Here is a 16730-nt window from a genome sequence, read left to right as displayed (position 1 = left end):
GAGCGCGTCCCTGGATAGTGTGGCATGCTCACTCGTTATGTCTCCTTCTTGCAAACTTGACTATAGTGAAACCATTAATGAAAGCAAAGCAACTACAGTATTTACGTCTTCATAAAATAACAACTTGCCAGATATGCCTTCATGGACAATAACGTAGACAGCAAATTAAGATATTTTTTCGTTTTGTGAATAAAAAAATGTACAAACGTATAGTACGTCATTTAGAAATATCATAATAAATGGAGTATCAGAAAGTAACTAACATATGTATTACATGTTTCTTAACGGTTTGTAAGTTGTTTTGCAGGCCCCAATCTAAAGGGAGTACTATTTATACTTCACTTTAGCTCTCAGGCCTGGCTTTGGAGATGAATTTCCCGAAAGCAATTTATGAATAAATAAGATTGACAAATTAGATGTGATTTAAACCCTGGTCCGCAAAATTGCTTTACTGCACTACACACATACACGCCAGGCACTGGCTAGAACAAGGTAGCGATGGAGTTTCTCAGACATGTGTCATGGCAGAGCCAGCGAAAAGAAGCAGAAAGTGAGTAAATCGTTGTCGGAGGAACAGGGAAAGAGGAAACGGCAGACTGACAGATTGAGGAGTGTCATAAAAATATAGACCCTTTCAACAAAAACAAAAACAATGCTTGAACGTTCTATTTGGGCCCCAATCTACTTCCTCTGCATTAAGATAACATATGGAATGTTAAAAAGGAAGTCTTGTGGGGCCAACTATGATGCTGATAATGGAACTCTCTTGAAAGGGTCCATACTCTGAAGCTGAAACCTGTGAGCAAAAAGCGAGAAAACAGCAAAGAAATTGTCAAAACTGCATAGTTTCTCACACTTTTTTCCAATGGCCATCAGACTCCTTGCTGCAATGATGTGGCTGATGACTGATAAGGCTTTATACATTTTAAAAATATATATATTTTACTTATATGTTTCTGTTTGTTTACATGCACTGGATAGTGCTGTTGTGACCGTCAAATTCTTAGTTCTTAATTTTAGTGAAATACAATTCAACATTGACACATCATAAGTAAATGCCTGCTTACCATTATGAATTCAGATTTACCAGCAATATGATTACAGTAATGGCATTTCATTTTACCCAACTATACACACAAAAATGAGCAAAAAACATAATTTTTTAAAGAAATTTGTCCGATTTATTTTGTAAATAAAGTATAAATTATTAACAAAAACACACACACATATATATGTTAGGACTTGCAGGCAAGGACCCAAATGCAGACCTTGAAACTTGCATAGTTCAGTTTTATTGTTGGAGCCAGAGCGGTAGAAAAACAGAGTGGCGACACTCCCATAGACTTCCATAGGAAACAATGGCGGCGCTTTTTCAGGGCTACTTCGGCGTTATGCAGAGCTCAAAAGTTCCTAACTTTGACATTCACGGCTTTAGCCCCATTCACTTCCATTGCTTTCTGCCTGATATTGTCAGTGGTAAGTAGACGAAGGTACAATGTTTTTTCAATTGGCATATGCATTTCCTATACCAACTGCACTAGTAGATACTGGTATTGTTCTTTGAGGTTTTTGTGCTGCTTGTTTAATTGATATTTTTTAAAGCCAAAAGTTAGCCTGCAAACCTTGATGTGGAGAGAGGCTAGCTTAAAGATAATGTTCCTACGTCAATAATGAATTTCAGACAAAACACATTTGGTTAGCCTATTGTAGTAGGGCAACTTTAGATGATAGGTTGGTTGTCAACAGGTTTTTATTATGTTTATGTAACTTTGCCTTAGTAACAGAATGTCCCGCCTAGGGTAGACAACTGAATGACTAGACAGAGGCTGATTTACCAAAATACAAAAATAGATTTTATTTGCAACCACTATTATTTTCAAGGTTCTGGGGGTTGATTTTCTCACAATAATTAGACAGTAACAGGCACTCCACACAGACATTCAAACGTTGTAAAGAAAATAAGAAAAAAATTCATTTCCCACCCTAGTGGCAGGCAAGGGAAACAAAACAAAACGGGGCAGCTCTCTACTATAGCCACTGCTGAGGGGCGGATGCGGGTATCAGGCCAACCACAACGAAGTGGAGGCATAAGGCGTAGTACCCAGACTGAACACAGGGGAGAGGGGTCTATTGGACTGCAAAGCAATTCACACACACTAGAAGAAACTATTCCATAAGCGTTTAAATGGGAAAAACTACTTTTCTACTCACAATGGTGATACACCCCAAAATGGGCACCCAATGAACCCAGTAACTTCTTGATACTATAACTAGTGTAATACACCCCAAAATGGGCAAGCTGATGTATGCACACACACACACTGTGAATAGGCTAATGCAGGGGGAGGGGGATAATTGAAGAGGTCAGGTCTGGATATCACGGACAGGTGACTCAGCCCGCAACACAAAGAGCAGGACAACTATACAGTAGAGCTACACAAAGAAAACCCAAACAAAACATACAATTTTACACAAAACAAAATAACAACCTTTGGGTGCACTGTTACAAAGTGGCCAGGGGAAAACAGTGATTGACCGCTTTATGGTGACGTTCGAGGGTGCGGAGAAACGGCACACCTCCTGAAATAGACCAGCACAGAATTACATTAATACATATCTAACAAGTCCAATATAGTTATATTCAGAACCTGCACACTGGAAGCATTTCTAAAAACAAACATGCCACTAGTCAGGTATGCGTTCAATACCAAATGAGTAGTTGAATACATAATCAATTACAAGTGACATACAACATTCAAAAGAGCTATTTAAACATAATCATACATTACATTACATTACATTTGGCTGACGCTTTTTTAACCAAAGCGACTAACAACATGGTAAACAGTAAGTTTTAGAACAATTCTCACAATTTTAGGACAGTTTAAAAAAAACACATTAGAGTACAGTAAGAATAAGTGCGTCGGTGAGTGCTGTATTTTAACAGTTACTTGTCAGTTTAACGGCTGGTGAGTGCTAGGATCAGTAAGACTTGTTGTAAGTGTTGCTATGAGAGTAGATGTTCTCTAAAGAGCTCATACAAGCAGTAAAACTATTCAGTGAATATAGTGCGCATCTGGGGTGACTAGACAAAGGGTAGGCAACCAACAATACATTCTAAACAAATGCCTACCAGGTTCGGGAACTTAGGATCACCACAGTAAGACAGCCAGGCCGTAGGCTACAGAGATGAGTCGCGCTACCGGCACAACCGCACTCGCTAGTTGCAAAAACACACGGTTGAGCTGCAACAAAATACAACGTGAAAGCTATGCGTCACTGAATCAGTCACCACGACAGAGGTAAAGCAATACTGCAATACTGGTTGTGATTACCAGGATTAACATCCCGCCAGTGTGAATGTCTGTTTATACTGATAAAATAAGTAACACATACCAAAGACGCGTTGACTGAAACGACACAAAGGATGAGTTCGGAGGGACAGCAACGAAAAAGCAGACACCAAACGCCGACACCAAACAATTCTCCCAGCAAGACAGCACAGGTGAGCTTTCGCGGGGTCATTCATTTAAAAAGACGAATGCCCTACGTCAGGTAAGCCTCGCAGCCAGGTGAAGGCGGAGTATAGGCAGGGATCTTGGGACATGTAGTACGCTTGATCTACCCGTTACATTTATAATGCTATATTTTTCAAACCTGATTGCGTTAGCTTACTAGCTTACGTTAGCTAGCAGTCAGCTCATTCACATACAGTGTTAACATTAGACATGCTATGAGGGGGAACACATGTCGTGAACGAGGGGCTACAACTTCCCCAGAACACAGGCCTCAGATCCACCCAAGACACATGCAACAAAGTTTAATTTAGATTGTTATTTTATTTATTTATACAAAGGCACACAGGACTGGAGGTCAGCAGACTGATAGAAAATGGCACCACTAGGGGCAGTCACACACCCGGCTAACAGTCACTAGGCTAGGCAGGTTGAACACCCCCCCCCCCCACACACACAGTGCATTCACCCATAGGAGACACTTCAGGAGATCACAGCAATAATCACGCAATCAGTTCAAATTCAGCCAACCAACTCAGTTCAAATAGCAATGCACACTAGTGACACAATCCACACAAAAGGGGGGGGGGGGGGATGGGGAAGCCCCCAACCTAAGCAGCAGCTGGTTCTGAAACACCCCCCAGTAGCCCACAAGTCCCCTGCCCACAGTCCCTTAGTAAAAATTGTCCGTACTGGTCGGCTGTCCCCACCGACCAGTACAAAAGAAACAGTCCAAGCTCGGGGCAGCCAAATACAATGTTCAGTCAATTTAGGCCACCAACCCAAGTTCACAGTCCAGCCTCCAGTGAGGACAATGGGCCGCGTTGTGCAGTTCCGGCCTCAGCGAACGCTCCCTTGTCGACGGCTGCAGGCGTAGTGGTTCAGGCTCCGCCCCCACGGCTAAAGCGGAACAAACAAACAGTGGCTTAGTCGTCGCCTTCACCGAGCATTAGGCAGAGGTTACGAGCTAAATATCAAGCGATTAAGAAGGACTTCCCTTTTCCTCGGAATAGAGAGCGCTGGAAAAGCTTTTTAGATCACGTGCTGTTTGTCGCAGGTCCAAGATGTTGATCGGATCACCCGTCGCTGTCCACACACCTCTCCCAATGTGTAGCCCCTCGTCAGCTGTTGGCCTCCTCCAGCAACACTTCCCCGCTGCAAAACAGCTGTAATCAGACACAAGCCGCTGTGCACCGCGGCTCTTCACACAGGTACAAATGCACAATATCGCAACAATCACATCCCTTTTTAAAATACTTAGCTCGCGTTGAATCATTGAGTCACCACGGCGTTGCTCCTTTGGCCGTCTGCCAGTAGGTCCACACAGCCAGCGGCGTCGCACGTCCCCAGTCAGCCGGCGATCCCTCCCCCCCATCATTTCAAAATGCCCTTTTTATGGAGAGGGAGAACCTATCCCTTTCCAGAGCTCATTTCAGGCCCATCAAGCAATCGTACATCATTGGCAATTAGTCAGGTGTCCCACACGATCGCAGTTTAGTTCATCAACACAAAAGCAACAGTCCCATCGCGAGTCACCATACAGTCCATCATACACAAAATGGTCATTATATCAACGATCAGCCAGTAAACATTAAACAGGATATACACCATATAACATCAGTACCCAGTACTCAAGCCCAATACACCATTGTCCATAGCCACCCACGACACACAAACTTTATCTTGATAAAATAAATTTCATACAGCATGGTAACTCTATATTCAGATGTGCTAGTTATCAATGGGTTTGTGATTAACGCTCTTCAGATGAAAAATGGATGAAATGAATGTGATTATTGTCTTTAAACCTGATATAGACTAGCTTGCTAGATGGCGAGTTTTATGGCGTTATGAACTGAACCGTGGGCTGAACATGACATGAAGTAGGCTAGCGTCCACGACTCGTGAACGAGGGGATTTCAGTTATGAATTTCAGGGGAAGCAGTAGGAGCAAAACCTAGACTATTATAAGTTATTGTTGTTGTTACTGGTGTGTGGCTCTTGTGTCCTTTGCCAGCCCAGTCCTGTGCCACTATCACTGTTCCAAACGGGACAGTGGCACAAGCAGTAGGCGAGTGTGGCACGAGCATGGTCGTGGGACAGTATAGCGTATAGTACCCCACATTAGGAGTTTTTGCTCCAACTGATGATCGGTTTCAGTTCATTTAGTTTTCAGTATTTCGTGTTGGTGTTCTTGGTGTAATAATTTTGATTGCTTTATCTGCCAAGTAATTTGTCAAATACATAGCGAAGTTTGCATGGAAGAGACTGACGTGACAAGAGGGCATTGCCTTTCATTAGGTCAGTGATCTTTGTAAGTAGGACAAATGTCTTTTTTTGGATAACTGAAAAGTGTAGTCAGGTTAATAGGGCATAGATCACTCTGAAAGTAATCCCCAACAAAATCATTCTTAATGTTATTGTTATATTTATTTGGACTTGTGGCACCCCCAACCAGCCTTGCAAATGGTTGGCTGTGTATGGGTATGTAAAACTCTTGCTGGCCTCTTGCTGGAGATGGCCTCTTGCTTAGGTTTCTGCTACTTACTTAATGTGTTGTCCCAAGTATACACTGAGTGTTACCTGCTCTGGGGCCTGTACTACGAAGGGAGCTTAACCTACCCAGATCTAACCCAGGGTTACTTTGTTAAACCAGGGTTGACAAAACCTGGTTATCTTAAGTGGTGTTAATCGGTACTACGACGCTGATTATGAAGTTGATTTGTTGAGCCGGGGTTAACCTAATTGGAGTTTGTGCGCGTTCACATAAAAGGGGCGGGTTGCAGTGCAAGTCACCACTTTCAATGATGACGCGATCACCTTATTTTACGGATGAGGAATGCACAATTATTATGCCAAGTTATGAGGAATTAAAACCCACTCTACGACAAAAATTAAATACGTCGGCAGTGAACAAAGCAAGGCTGTTGGCAACGTATTGCAGATCGGGTAGCCTAAATGCCTAAAAGTAAAGTTTTATTCCCACATGTTCTTCAAATATGTGTTACGGAGGATTAGTAGCTTATTTTGAGTTCATAGAAAGGCCTACAGATGCAACCCAATTCAGAAGTGGGCATATAGATTACAGTAATAAGGATAATTGAATGTTTAAGTAGCCCCCATTGACTAATTTAGTGTGCCTAATCCTGTGAACATTTCAGATGCAACACCATTGCCAAACGCACATGGTAGCAGGTGAAAATGATACACAAAAACATTATTCAGAATAGTAGGTTTATATAGTTATAAATTGCATTAATATTTCTTAATTATGAAAACATGTAGGCCTAGCTTATAGCCTTCACTTGGCCTCTGTTTTACAGCTAACAAGAAACAGGTGTCTTCGAACACTAGGCCTACTGTAGGAGGAAAGGCACCAGAGTGTTTTACAGTAGCAGAGGAGTTGGCCATCGCAAATAATAGTGGAAGGCCGATTATGGAGGGGGTTGAGGGAGGCATTCGGTCGGATTCTGGTGCTGTGGAAATGTGTAGCCTTTATGTGCAGGGTACAGTAGGCTAATATGACATTCAATTCAACAAGTTTGTTAAAATGGTGATTTTTATTTATTAGGCCTACTGTAGGCTATGTCCGATTTATTTTAGGCTATTCTTGCTCAGATGTTCAGCATACTGTAGGCCTATGTCCGATTTATTTTCGGACATACAGTATTCTTGCATCACCGATTGAATACATGAATGTCCACGTACGGGCATTGCTATGAGACGTCTTCCTAGATCATCTGACAAAGATAACGAATTCCCTCGGCTGACAATCTATATCTTCATAGAGAATATCATCCGGGTAGGCTATATATATTTTCTGGCGGTCTCTAAAACCCCTCGCCCTGCGAAGAGAGTGCCTCACGATTTGCGCTCCAATGTCATATGGATCATCCAGGTACGCCGACATGTCTCGGGAGAAATTGTTAGTGGAGGGGTGGTACTTATAAAGGGTGTGGTTAACAGAAACCTCGGGTTAACCAAGAACATAACCTGGTCATAGCAGGTTTGAGATGCAGCGTAAATTGCCATGGCAGCATACCTCTGTTAAAACCTATCCACCTTTCGTAGTACGGGTTAATCGGGAAGTTACGCCACACGTGATCAAGTTACTCTCGAAGTTACCCAGATAAGCCAGTAACCCCGCTTCGTAGGACAGGCCCCTGTTCTCTCCCTCCATTCTCCACTGTGCCTGTTCTGCTTATCCAGGACCAAGGATGCAGAGGACAAGAAGGGTGTGCGATATATGACTGGAATGGTCAGATAAGATCATTTTTTAGGTTTGAGGTCCACACGATGGGGCCCTTACACAAACGGAGTTGTGTTGATCCAGCATCTTCCACACCTCCCATAATACTCCCGACTCCAGCCAAATGTTGCATCCTCCTTACCATGTCCCTCTTATAGGTCTACAGAGTCGGAGGGCTACCCATCCATTGTCTTTTGTGTTCACACACAAGTGTTGTTCAAACTTGAAACTGAAATCTTTTTATTTTTTGGAAACCTAAAATGAGTGTCAGACCTCCTTTTTATGTTGCAGTGTCACCATACCTTCCTCCCAGTCTTTTTTGCATTTGTTCCTGTTCTTGTTTTAAACACACATTGAAAACGTAATAAAAATTCTATTGAAAACATGTATCAGTCATCCTTTTCATAGTCTCACCAGCCGGCTGAAATATAAGTTATAAGTATTTTATTGAAATAGTTGATTGCTTATTGAGTTACAAGTGTGTTATTGAAACAGTGGGTGTCTGATCTTGCAGTATTAATCAACATTTAAGTTGTTATTGATTCTTATTTAGCCTATGTGTTTTTGACATGCTTATGGCTTAGTCTTAAAATGTTACCAAGGCTGTGTGGTGGCCACCTTTATGCTATTTCTCTAAAATAACTGAACAGATTTAATGCATTGAACAAACTTTTAGGCTATTAGGCTACTGAATGCCAATATTTATATATTTGATAGACGTTTATTGCTAGTTTTACAATGATCAAAGTTGTGTGGTAGATTTGGGGGGGGGGGGGGGGCGACACACCTTCATCTTCATCTCACCAAACGAACTGAAAAGGACACTGGATCTAATGTCCACACACAAAAAGGATACAAAATGCATAGCCTACGTTTTGACAATGTAAGTAAAGTATAGCGTGATACAGGCAAATGTAGGAATGTCCAGCAAGGAAACAAACGTTCAATGTTAGAACTACCAAAGAACATATTTTAGATCGATGTTGCAAACTAATTATACTCGCAATATATAATTGACACTATAATGCAAGCATGCTAACACGTAATAACACTCGTTTTTGGTTTGTTGTAATGTTTCCCGTTCAATAACGCACTCGCTGCTGTCTATCCCATTGAAATAACATGACACACAAAGAGCTGTTTGGAACTGTTGAAGTGTACGTGAACCACGTGACCGCTTGGCGGCGACTTTAAAGAGTGTCGCAACTCTCTTTTTCTATGGCTCTGGTTGGAGCCAGACAGCAACAGAGCAAAGAACAAGAGATACAGTCCAAACACGAAAAGTTCCAAAAAGGACAAAGCACAAAAGATCCAGGCTGAGTATCTAAAACACAGGAAAAAACAAGTTCAGGCAAAAACAGGAAAGCACAAAAGATCCAGGCAGAGTATTCACAGAAGACCAGAAATACAACTTTGACAGACACAGAGTTATCCTCATGCAGTAACGTTAATCAAGGATCTTTGGTTTGCTCACTATCAATCTTTTGACATGATTTCCCAGCCTGGGGTTGGACTAGGACGCAGCCCAACTTTTCAAGGTAGGTTATCTGCTTTTTATCTCTGTTGGTTTATTCAGAAACAACAAGCAGCCGAGCGATTGATAACTTTACTGTAAGGTTAGGCCTATACTATTATTTTCCAGCAATATACTAGCTTAGCTTGACCAAAACAGCCATCACAATAACTATTTTGGAAAAACAGTGATAACGCTAACAGGATCACTGATGATAAAAAAACAAGTGTAATTGTGACTTTTTCAAAAAGGAATATGGCTAATGTTTATTTTGTGTTGTTTCAGATTGACCATGGAGATGACTGAGGAAGACAGCCTGAATATCGATGGGAACAGTGGAATTAACACGACTTAAACTTTGTCTGGGATTGCACTTCTACAGCCAGGTTGTTGAATAAAAACACTTAGCCTATGTGTAAAGTTTTTATCCCCCTATTGTGTTTGTAGCCTATGTTTATTAGTAGTTGAGCTGTTGGGATAACTTTACGAACTTTAGCCTGGGTGAACCTGATAACGAACCTGTTAGCAAATGTGTAGCAAACAGATTTTTCTGGATAATTAATTACCAATCACACATGTCAAAATAAAGCCGGCTGATATCTGATAAACGGGTCCGTACCACACACAATAAGCGGACCCGTATTGCATATGATAAGCAGATCTGGAACACGTCAGTAACACAGACCATCATACGGAACTGGGCCAGTCTTAGCCCTTATTGGCACCAGATCCTTCAAACGGATCCAAACCAATTTTGGACCGATGTGGACGCCGGATCGGGTCCATTATGCAGATCCATGCAGGACGTTGTGGTAGGTGTGGCCTAGTTCCGTCCCAGTGTATGTTTGCTATCTGGGTTGGGTCTGCTGGGTCCATCTTAGTCTGGTTGTAGTGTTACAGTAGGACTTGCAGGCTAGGACCAAAACTTGTGTAGACCAAAACTTGTGTAGTTCAGTTTTATTGTTGCAGCCAGACAGCAACAGAGCAAAGCACAAGATACAGTCCAAACACAAAAAGGCAAAGCACAAAAGATCCAGGCTGAGTATCCAAAACACAGGCAAAAACACAAAAGTTCAGGCAAAAACAGGCAGAGTATCCAAAAACAGGAAAGCACAAAAGATCCAGGCAGAGTATCCACAGAAGACCAGAAATACAACTTTGACAGACACAGTTATCCTCACCAAAATCAGTTACAACCAGACAAAGAACAGAAAATAAACTGAACTTTAGCGGTCTAGACAAAGGAGATAGATCATTGGGTGAGAACAAACAACGGACAGGAGAAATCAATACAGATAATATGCAGACTGATGAACAGCACAGGTGTGGGCAGAAAGTGGTGGGAAAAACAGGGAGTGGCAAGTTGGAGGTGGGATTCAGGCCACAACAAAGGCACATGGCATCAAAACATAAGATGTCAGACAATACACAAACAGTCCAGCAGAGCGTCCAGAGTCCCTCAGTACTAAGTACTGACACGTCCCCTTGGGTGGAATGGGGTGCCGGCGAAGGAATTCCGTAATGAGAGTCCAGTCAAAAATGTGCCGTACATTTTGTTTTCACAGACTAACCTTGCCTCATAATGAGGCCGCAGCCATGACCTCCTCTTTGCTCGGAGCTGTCTGCAAGTCATGACGCCATTGCATGTACATAACTTTTACTATTTTCTCATTCCTTGTTTAATTACAGCGCATGAAAATGCACTGTACTGTTCTTCCTAGCTTCCTAACCGTTTAACGTAGAAACTTCATTCAAACTATGTTACTTAGGTCTTACTTAGGACATGTGTGCTTTGTACTTTTCATCTTTGTAACTTTTATACTTTTTAAACTATTAATTAAAAACGATTGATTTCCCCATAGACTTAACATTGGGCTGATGACATCACAATAGGGCCATTAAGCAATTAGAATCCTGGGCCAGGTGGCCAGGCCACCTGCACCAACTGTCAGTTTCTCAGGCTTTAAAGGAGCGATTTGTAGGATTGTTACCGAACGTTCTGTCACTCTGGACTTGTAACCGGAGGGTTACCGGTTCGAGCCCCGACCAGTGGGCCGCGGCTGAAGTGCCCTTGAGCAAGGCACCTAACCCCTCACTGCTCCCCGAGCGCCGCCGTTAAAGCAGGCAGCTCACTGCGCCGGAATTAGTGTGTGCTTCACCTCACTGTGTGTTCACTGTGTGCAGTGTGTTTCACTAATTCACCGATTGGGTTAAATGCAGAGACCAAATTTCCCTCACGGGATCAAAAAAAAGTATATATACTATATATACTATATACTGTAGGCCAAAATCAAAACACTGGTGAACGTTCTCAAGACTACCAGACGCGAGCCTCTTCTGGGTTGCCAGATGTAATGAAGACTTAGCTAACGTTAGTTGACCTGCAGCTGCTTTAATGTTTCTCCAACCATGACCCAGCTACACATTACGGAAACAGTGAAAACAAAAAATACCTCTCTAACCAACGTAACATATTTAGCTGAAGTTAGAGATGCAGATGAAGTTTAGCCTAGGCTACCTGTCGTGGAGAAATATGGCCAGCTCTGCGTCAGACGTGATATTCTTCGTTTTGACGAAGACGTCACCATCTCAGACAGTTGGCCATTGCTAATTTGGCAACACAAATAGGAGGACACGCCAGCCCATTATTAATACGCTATTCAAGAAATAATCGTTCAAAACATAAATGAAAATTCCAAGAGATTTTTCATGGGTTTTACGGGTTATAGTAATGTTGTCAAATAAGCCATTACTTCAATTCATTGTGTTTCCTTACTCTCTAACAACATATGGTGATAATTTTTGGAATGGTTACAATTTATTTTCCATTATTTCCTACATACTGGTCTTTTACAGTTTTTTCTGAATGCTTAAACACATTTTTTGTAACTATGGCTTTTTTTGCAAAACTCTACACACAAATGAAAAAACCACTCACTGAGTTCGCAAAACTAAAAGCACAAACACTGCTTTGCACTCAGTTTGCAATTTTGTAACACACACTTTGCACAACTGTAGGCACAATGGCTATTATTTACACTATTTTGCCAACTCTCTGGCACACTTTCTCATGTGAAAACTGTTTTAGATAATTAGTTCACTTTGCAATCAGCCTAAGCACTATAAATAAGCCACAGGTAATGTACAATGGGTACGATGGAGTGAGCAGGAAGAGTGAGAAGAGAAAAAAACAGACAAAAAAACAGTCTACATGTGGCCTGGATACGTCATTCCAGAATATATTTTTCCCGGTGCCTTGGACTAGGACATTGCATGTGATGTAGACAGAATTTTGAGAGAGACGACCCGATGTAGACTGATTTGTTTTGTCTCAGTGAAATGCTATTTTGTGTTTTGACTTGGAAAAACACACTTGTGTTTGTTTTGATGTGTGTAAATAAACACTAATACTTGAAGTTGGGATCCCTGTATGTTTACAGAACTATGACAAAAGTATGACCTCAAACTGACATAGTCTACCTTGTGCACAGAGAAAGCAAAAGCCAGATGTGTTTTTTATTCATACCATCAGTGTGTTGTTGGCACATTGTGTGCTTACTATTGTGATGGCTTGTGTTTACTGTTAGATACGAAAACACCATTTTTACGAAGGTGTGAAGAGTTAAACAAGGTGTGTTAGCTTTTGCAAGAGAACTACAATGTTTTGCTGATTGGGTGAGAGGTTTTGCCATTTGTGTAGAGTTTTGCAAAAAAAGCCATAGTTACAAAAAATGTGCTTAAGCAATCAGAAAAAACTGTAAGCATACAATCTCATTCTCTTAAGACTACAGATCCTGTTCCACTGCTTCCTCTATCCACAACTGTTTCAAATTAAAAGTCCCATCACAAAAATTCACTGTTAAACAATTTAACCATTTAAACTATCCACCTATTTAACTGTTCAGCCATTCCAACTATATTAACCCTCTAGGCGCCACGGTGGAGTTTACTCAACAAGATGCGGTACGGAATAAAACGGCCGATTTAGTCAAATAAGGTGTCATATTTCGTTCGACCTCCACTCCACTAGATGGCAGACATGTCATACGTCATCCCCGAGTCCGAAAAAGGTCATGCTTTAAACAAAACTTTTGAGCTACAGCGCATTGAATCAGTGCGTGCAATACCGGAGCTAGTGTGCGTGTGAGCCAGTTTATCAGAGCGATATTGTCAACGTCAGCGAGTATTTGCATTAGATTATCGTCTAATGGCATCAAAAAAGTTTACCCGAAATGAAGTGTTGGGTCTTCTATTCGCGGACCCTGATTCTGATGGGGAATATCTGCCTTCAGAAAATGACGGTGATTTGTTTAGTGAGGCTTCAGATGCGTCCCTGCCTTGCAATGATGCAGCTGGACAAAGTGAGAGTTAGCTTACACCAAGCACAAACGTTGAATTGTTTGCCCAATGTCAGTGGTGGGAATAAAGTTTCACGGGGTCGGAGTGTTCATTGGGAAGTTAGCAGGGTGTTAGTGATGTGGCGAACGAGGCTGGAGGTAATGTCCATGTAGCGCTAGCTTCTGTCTTCTGAACGTGTGCCTCTCCGCAATCGCGGCGACAGTAACGTGGTGGAGCCTTTGTCTAATGCCACTGGGTATGTTAGACGAGGTCGAAGTGCTCATAGGACAGTTAGGGGGGAACGTAGAGGCAGTGTGGGGAGTCGCAATGAGAATGACAGTAGGCCTAGTCCGAGCTGCGCAAATTCTCTCCACTTGGCGCGCGTGAGGCAGATCTGGCCATGCTGCTCGCATGGTGGAGGTGGTGACACGGGGCAGTGGAGCCATTAGGTCATGCATAGTCTATCACAAGATGATGGGAATGCCGGCCCTGTATGGATAGGGATAGGGAGTCATTATCTCTACAGCAAAAGGCCTGCTACATAAAAAAAAAAATGTCAGCCATTTATTAGTAATGATTTACACTGTTGATTTGCTATCTATTTCCCTGATCATTTAGGACATACACTATGTGTTCCTTTTTGTGTGTTCATGTCCATGTCCTCAACAAAAACAACAAAAAGAAAAAAAATACTAACATTGTCTCTTGTCTTGTCTCGTCATCTCACTCCTGATCTGTGCCTTGCCGTGGCAAATGAGCTTTTGAACTAAACAGGTATTGTCTACTTGTGTTTGTGTGTCATCTGAATAATATATATGTGCCCCATACATGGAATCAGAGTGCCTACTGTATGTAGTAAATGGAAAATCTCTACAGCAAAAGGCCAGTCTACCGCTACATGCATTTGGTTTGTTTCTGCCATTTATTAGTAATGATTTACACAGTTTGTTCACTACTTACTATTTACCTGAGCATTCAGTATTGTGCAATATAGCATACAGAAGGTGAGGGACATTTTGGGGGGAAAGAAGTGGTGCATTTTATCATTCAAACATGCAACTTTTCATGAAAATTCTATAATCCAAGATGGCCGCCACCATATGACGTCATAATATGCAAATTAGATATATACATTTAATCTCTACATAAACGTTGGGTCATCCTTAATATTTCTCTAATTTACAGAAAGTCTCTATCTCTTATCACTTTTAAGAAATAGCCTTTTGAAATGAAGATGAAAAAAACCTCTGGCGCCTAAAGGGTTAAACCACCACCTACCTAGCAACCAACATAGCAACCACCTCAAGTATCCTAGCAACAGCCTAGCAACCCCTTCCACAGTTACAACCTAGCAACCAGCATAGCAACCACCACAAATAACCTAGTAACAGCCTAGCAACCACCTCAAGTACCCTAGTAACAACCTAGCAACCATGTCAAATACCCTAGCAACAGCCTAGCAACCACCTCAATTACCCTAGCAACAACCTATCAACCACTTCCATGATGACAAACTAGCAACCAACATGTTTACCCTAGCAACCAGCATAACTACCCTAGCAACAGCCTAGCAACCACCTCAAGCACCCTAGCAACAGCCTAGCAACTTAGCTAAGTAACATGGTTAACTTATTAGCATAACTGCTAGCAAACATTAGCTAAGTTAGCTAAGTAACATGGTTAGCATAGTTAGCATGTCAGCATTGTTAACATACCTGCTAGAAAACATTAGCTAGGTTGGCTAAGTAACATGGTTAGAATAGTTAATATTGTTAGCATTGCTAACATAGTTAGCATTATTAGCATAATTGCTAGCAATAAAGCTCTTTCTTGGAATATACATGTTCCTGGCAAATTACCCTTTCCTCAATAAATTCATTCGTGTCCTTGATGGTAATAATAGTAGCCTAGTAGCCTATGTAGGATAATAATAGGCTATAACATAATATCATAGGAATATGAAAAAAAAAAAAAAGACCCAGGATGACCAATGGTGACAAATCTGCGAACCAATCACGGGTGATTTTTCATTCAATACTGAGTAAGGAAATTCAACCCAGGCACGGTTTTATGCAAGCAGCACGGATCTCATCCATGAGTGGTCTGACTCGGAAAAGTCGGTCATGCTCCAGAGTGTTCTTCTTCCCATCATTCTCCTGGTCCTTCTCTGGATCACTCATGTGGATGTTCCACATCAGTGACTGGAAACCGATTCACGTCATGAGGGATGCAGGAAAAGGCACACTGACAACACTGTCCCGCCTCCAGTAGTCCTGGATACTTGGCAGCTTCACCAGCGAGGTATACAGCAGCAGCTCCACAAAGTTGTAGAACTCTTCTACATTTTCACATCATTCCACATGTAACTTTTGTCCGCAGCGTTTTGCGTAGCATACTTGTTCGTGTTGATGCACAGTATGTTGACCACTACCAGAGAGAAAAATAACTGGAACAAGTTGAGGGCAGATTGCACCAGTGTAGTGTCCTCCTGTACACCGGGAGTCCTCAGTGGCCTTAACCTGAGGGATGGTGGCGCGGTGTCCAGGTCATCCTCAGTTTCCAGCTCTGGCAATTGGGAACTGGAATGAGACTGGTTGTTCCTCTAAGACAATGGCCTTAATGAACACGGCGCCGTTTCCCGCTGCTCAGAACTGTACGCCTTGATGAAGCTTGATGAAACTTTCTCAAAACACATCCGAATGACATGATTTTGATGTCAACTCAACGTATGTACTCCCAATCATCCATAAATTGATCTAAAGTGCATTTTACTCCGGATAATTCCTTTAAGGCGCCAGTGGTAGCACTCAAAAAACTGAAATTTGGGAGAGCTGATGTCGTGTGGGGTTTTTCTCTGTGTGTTTAAATATCTGTATGGCTGAAATGTATATTAAAGAAGCCCTATGCAGGTCTGGTTATTCCTTCGCTGTTTCTGGGTTTTCGCCTGATTTGGGCTCGTATTTTTCACGACATAGCTCCCCCTGCAGCTTCGGTAGCAAATGACTGCTAAGCTAAACACCCACTAGCTAGCGAGCTAGTCATCAAGAAACCAAGCTAAACACATACAGGGACGGAGGGGATATAGGCTATCAGTTTTTTCCTAATAGCCTACCTT

The 16730-nt window shown here is 42.0% G+C and overlaps 1 long non-coding RNA gene across 1 annotated transcript; it reads right to left on the bottom strand.

Annotated features, from left to right (window-relative positions):
- Positions 1-1797: 1797 nt before the first annotated feature.
- LOC121685807 lies at positions 1798-3620 on the bottom strand. The gene is made up of 3 exons (XR_006023445.1): positions 3397-3620; positions 3134-3245; positions 1798-2580 (listed from the first exon to the last, which is right to left on the bottom strand). It is a non-coding gene; the product is annotated as an uncharacterized LOC121685807 (long non-coding RNA).
- Positions 3621-16730: the final 13110 nt, after the last annotated feature.

The sequence above is a fragment of the Alosa sapidissima genome, chromosome 16 (genome assembly GCF_018492685.1).
Source record: "Alosa sapidissima isolate fAloSap1 chromosome 16, fAloSap1.pri, whole genome shotgun sequence".
Classification (NCBI taxonomy): Eukaryota; Metazoa; Chordata; class Actinopteri; order Clupeiformes; family Clupeidae; genus Alosa; species Alosa sapidissima.
This window is presented reverse-complemented; position numbering and strand designations above follow the sequence as displayed.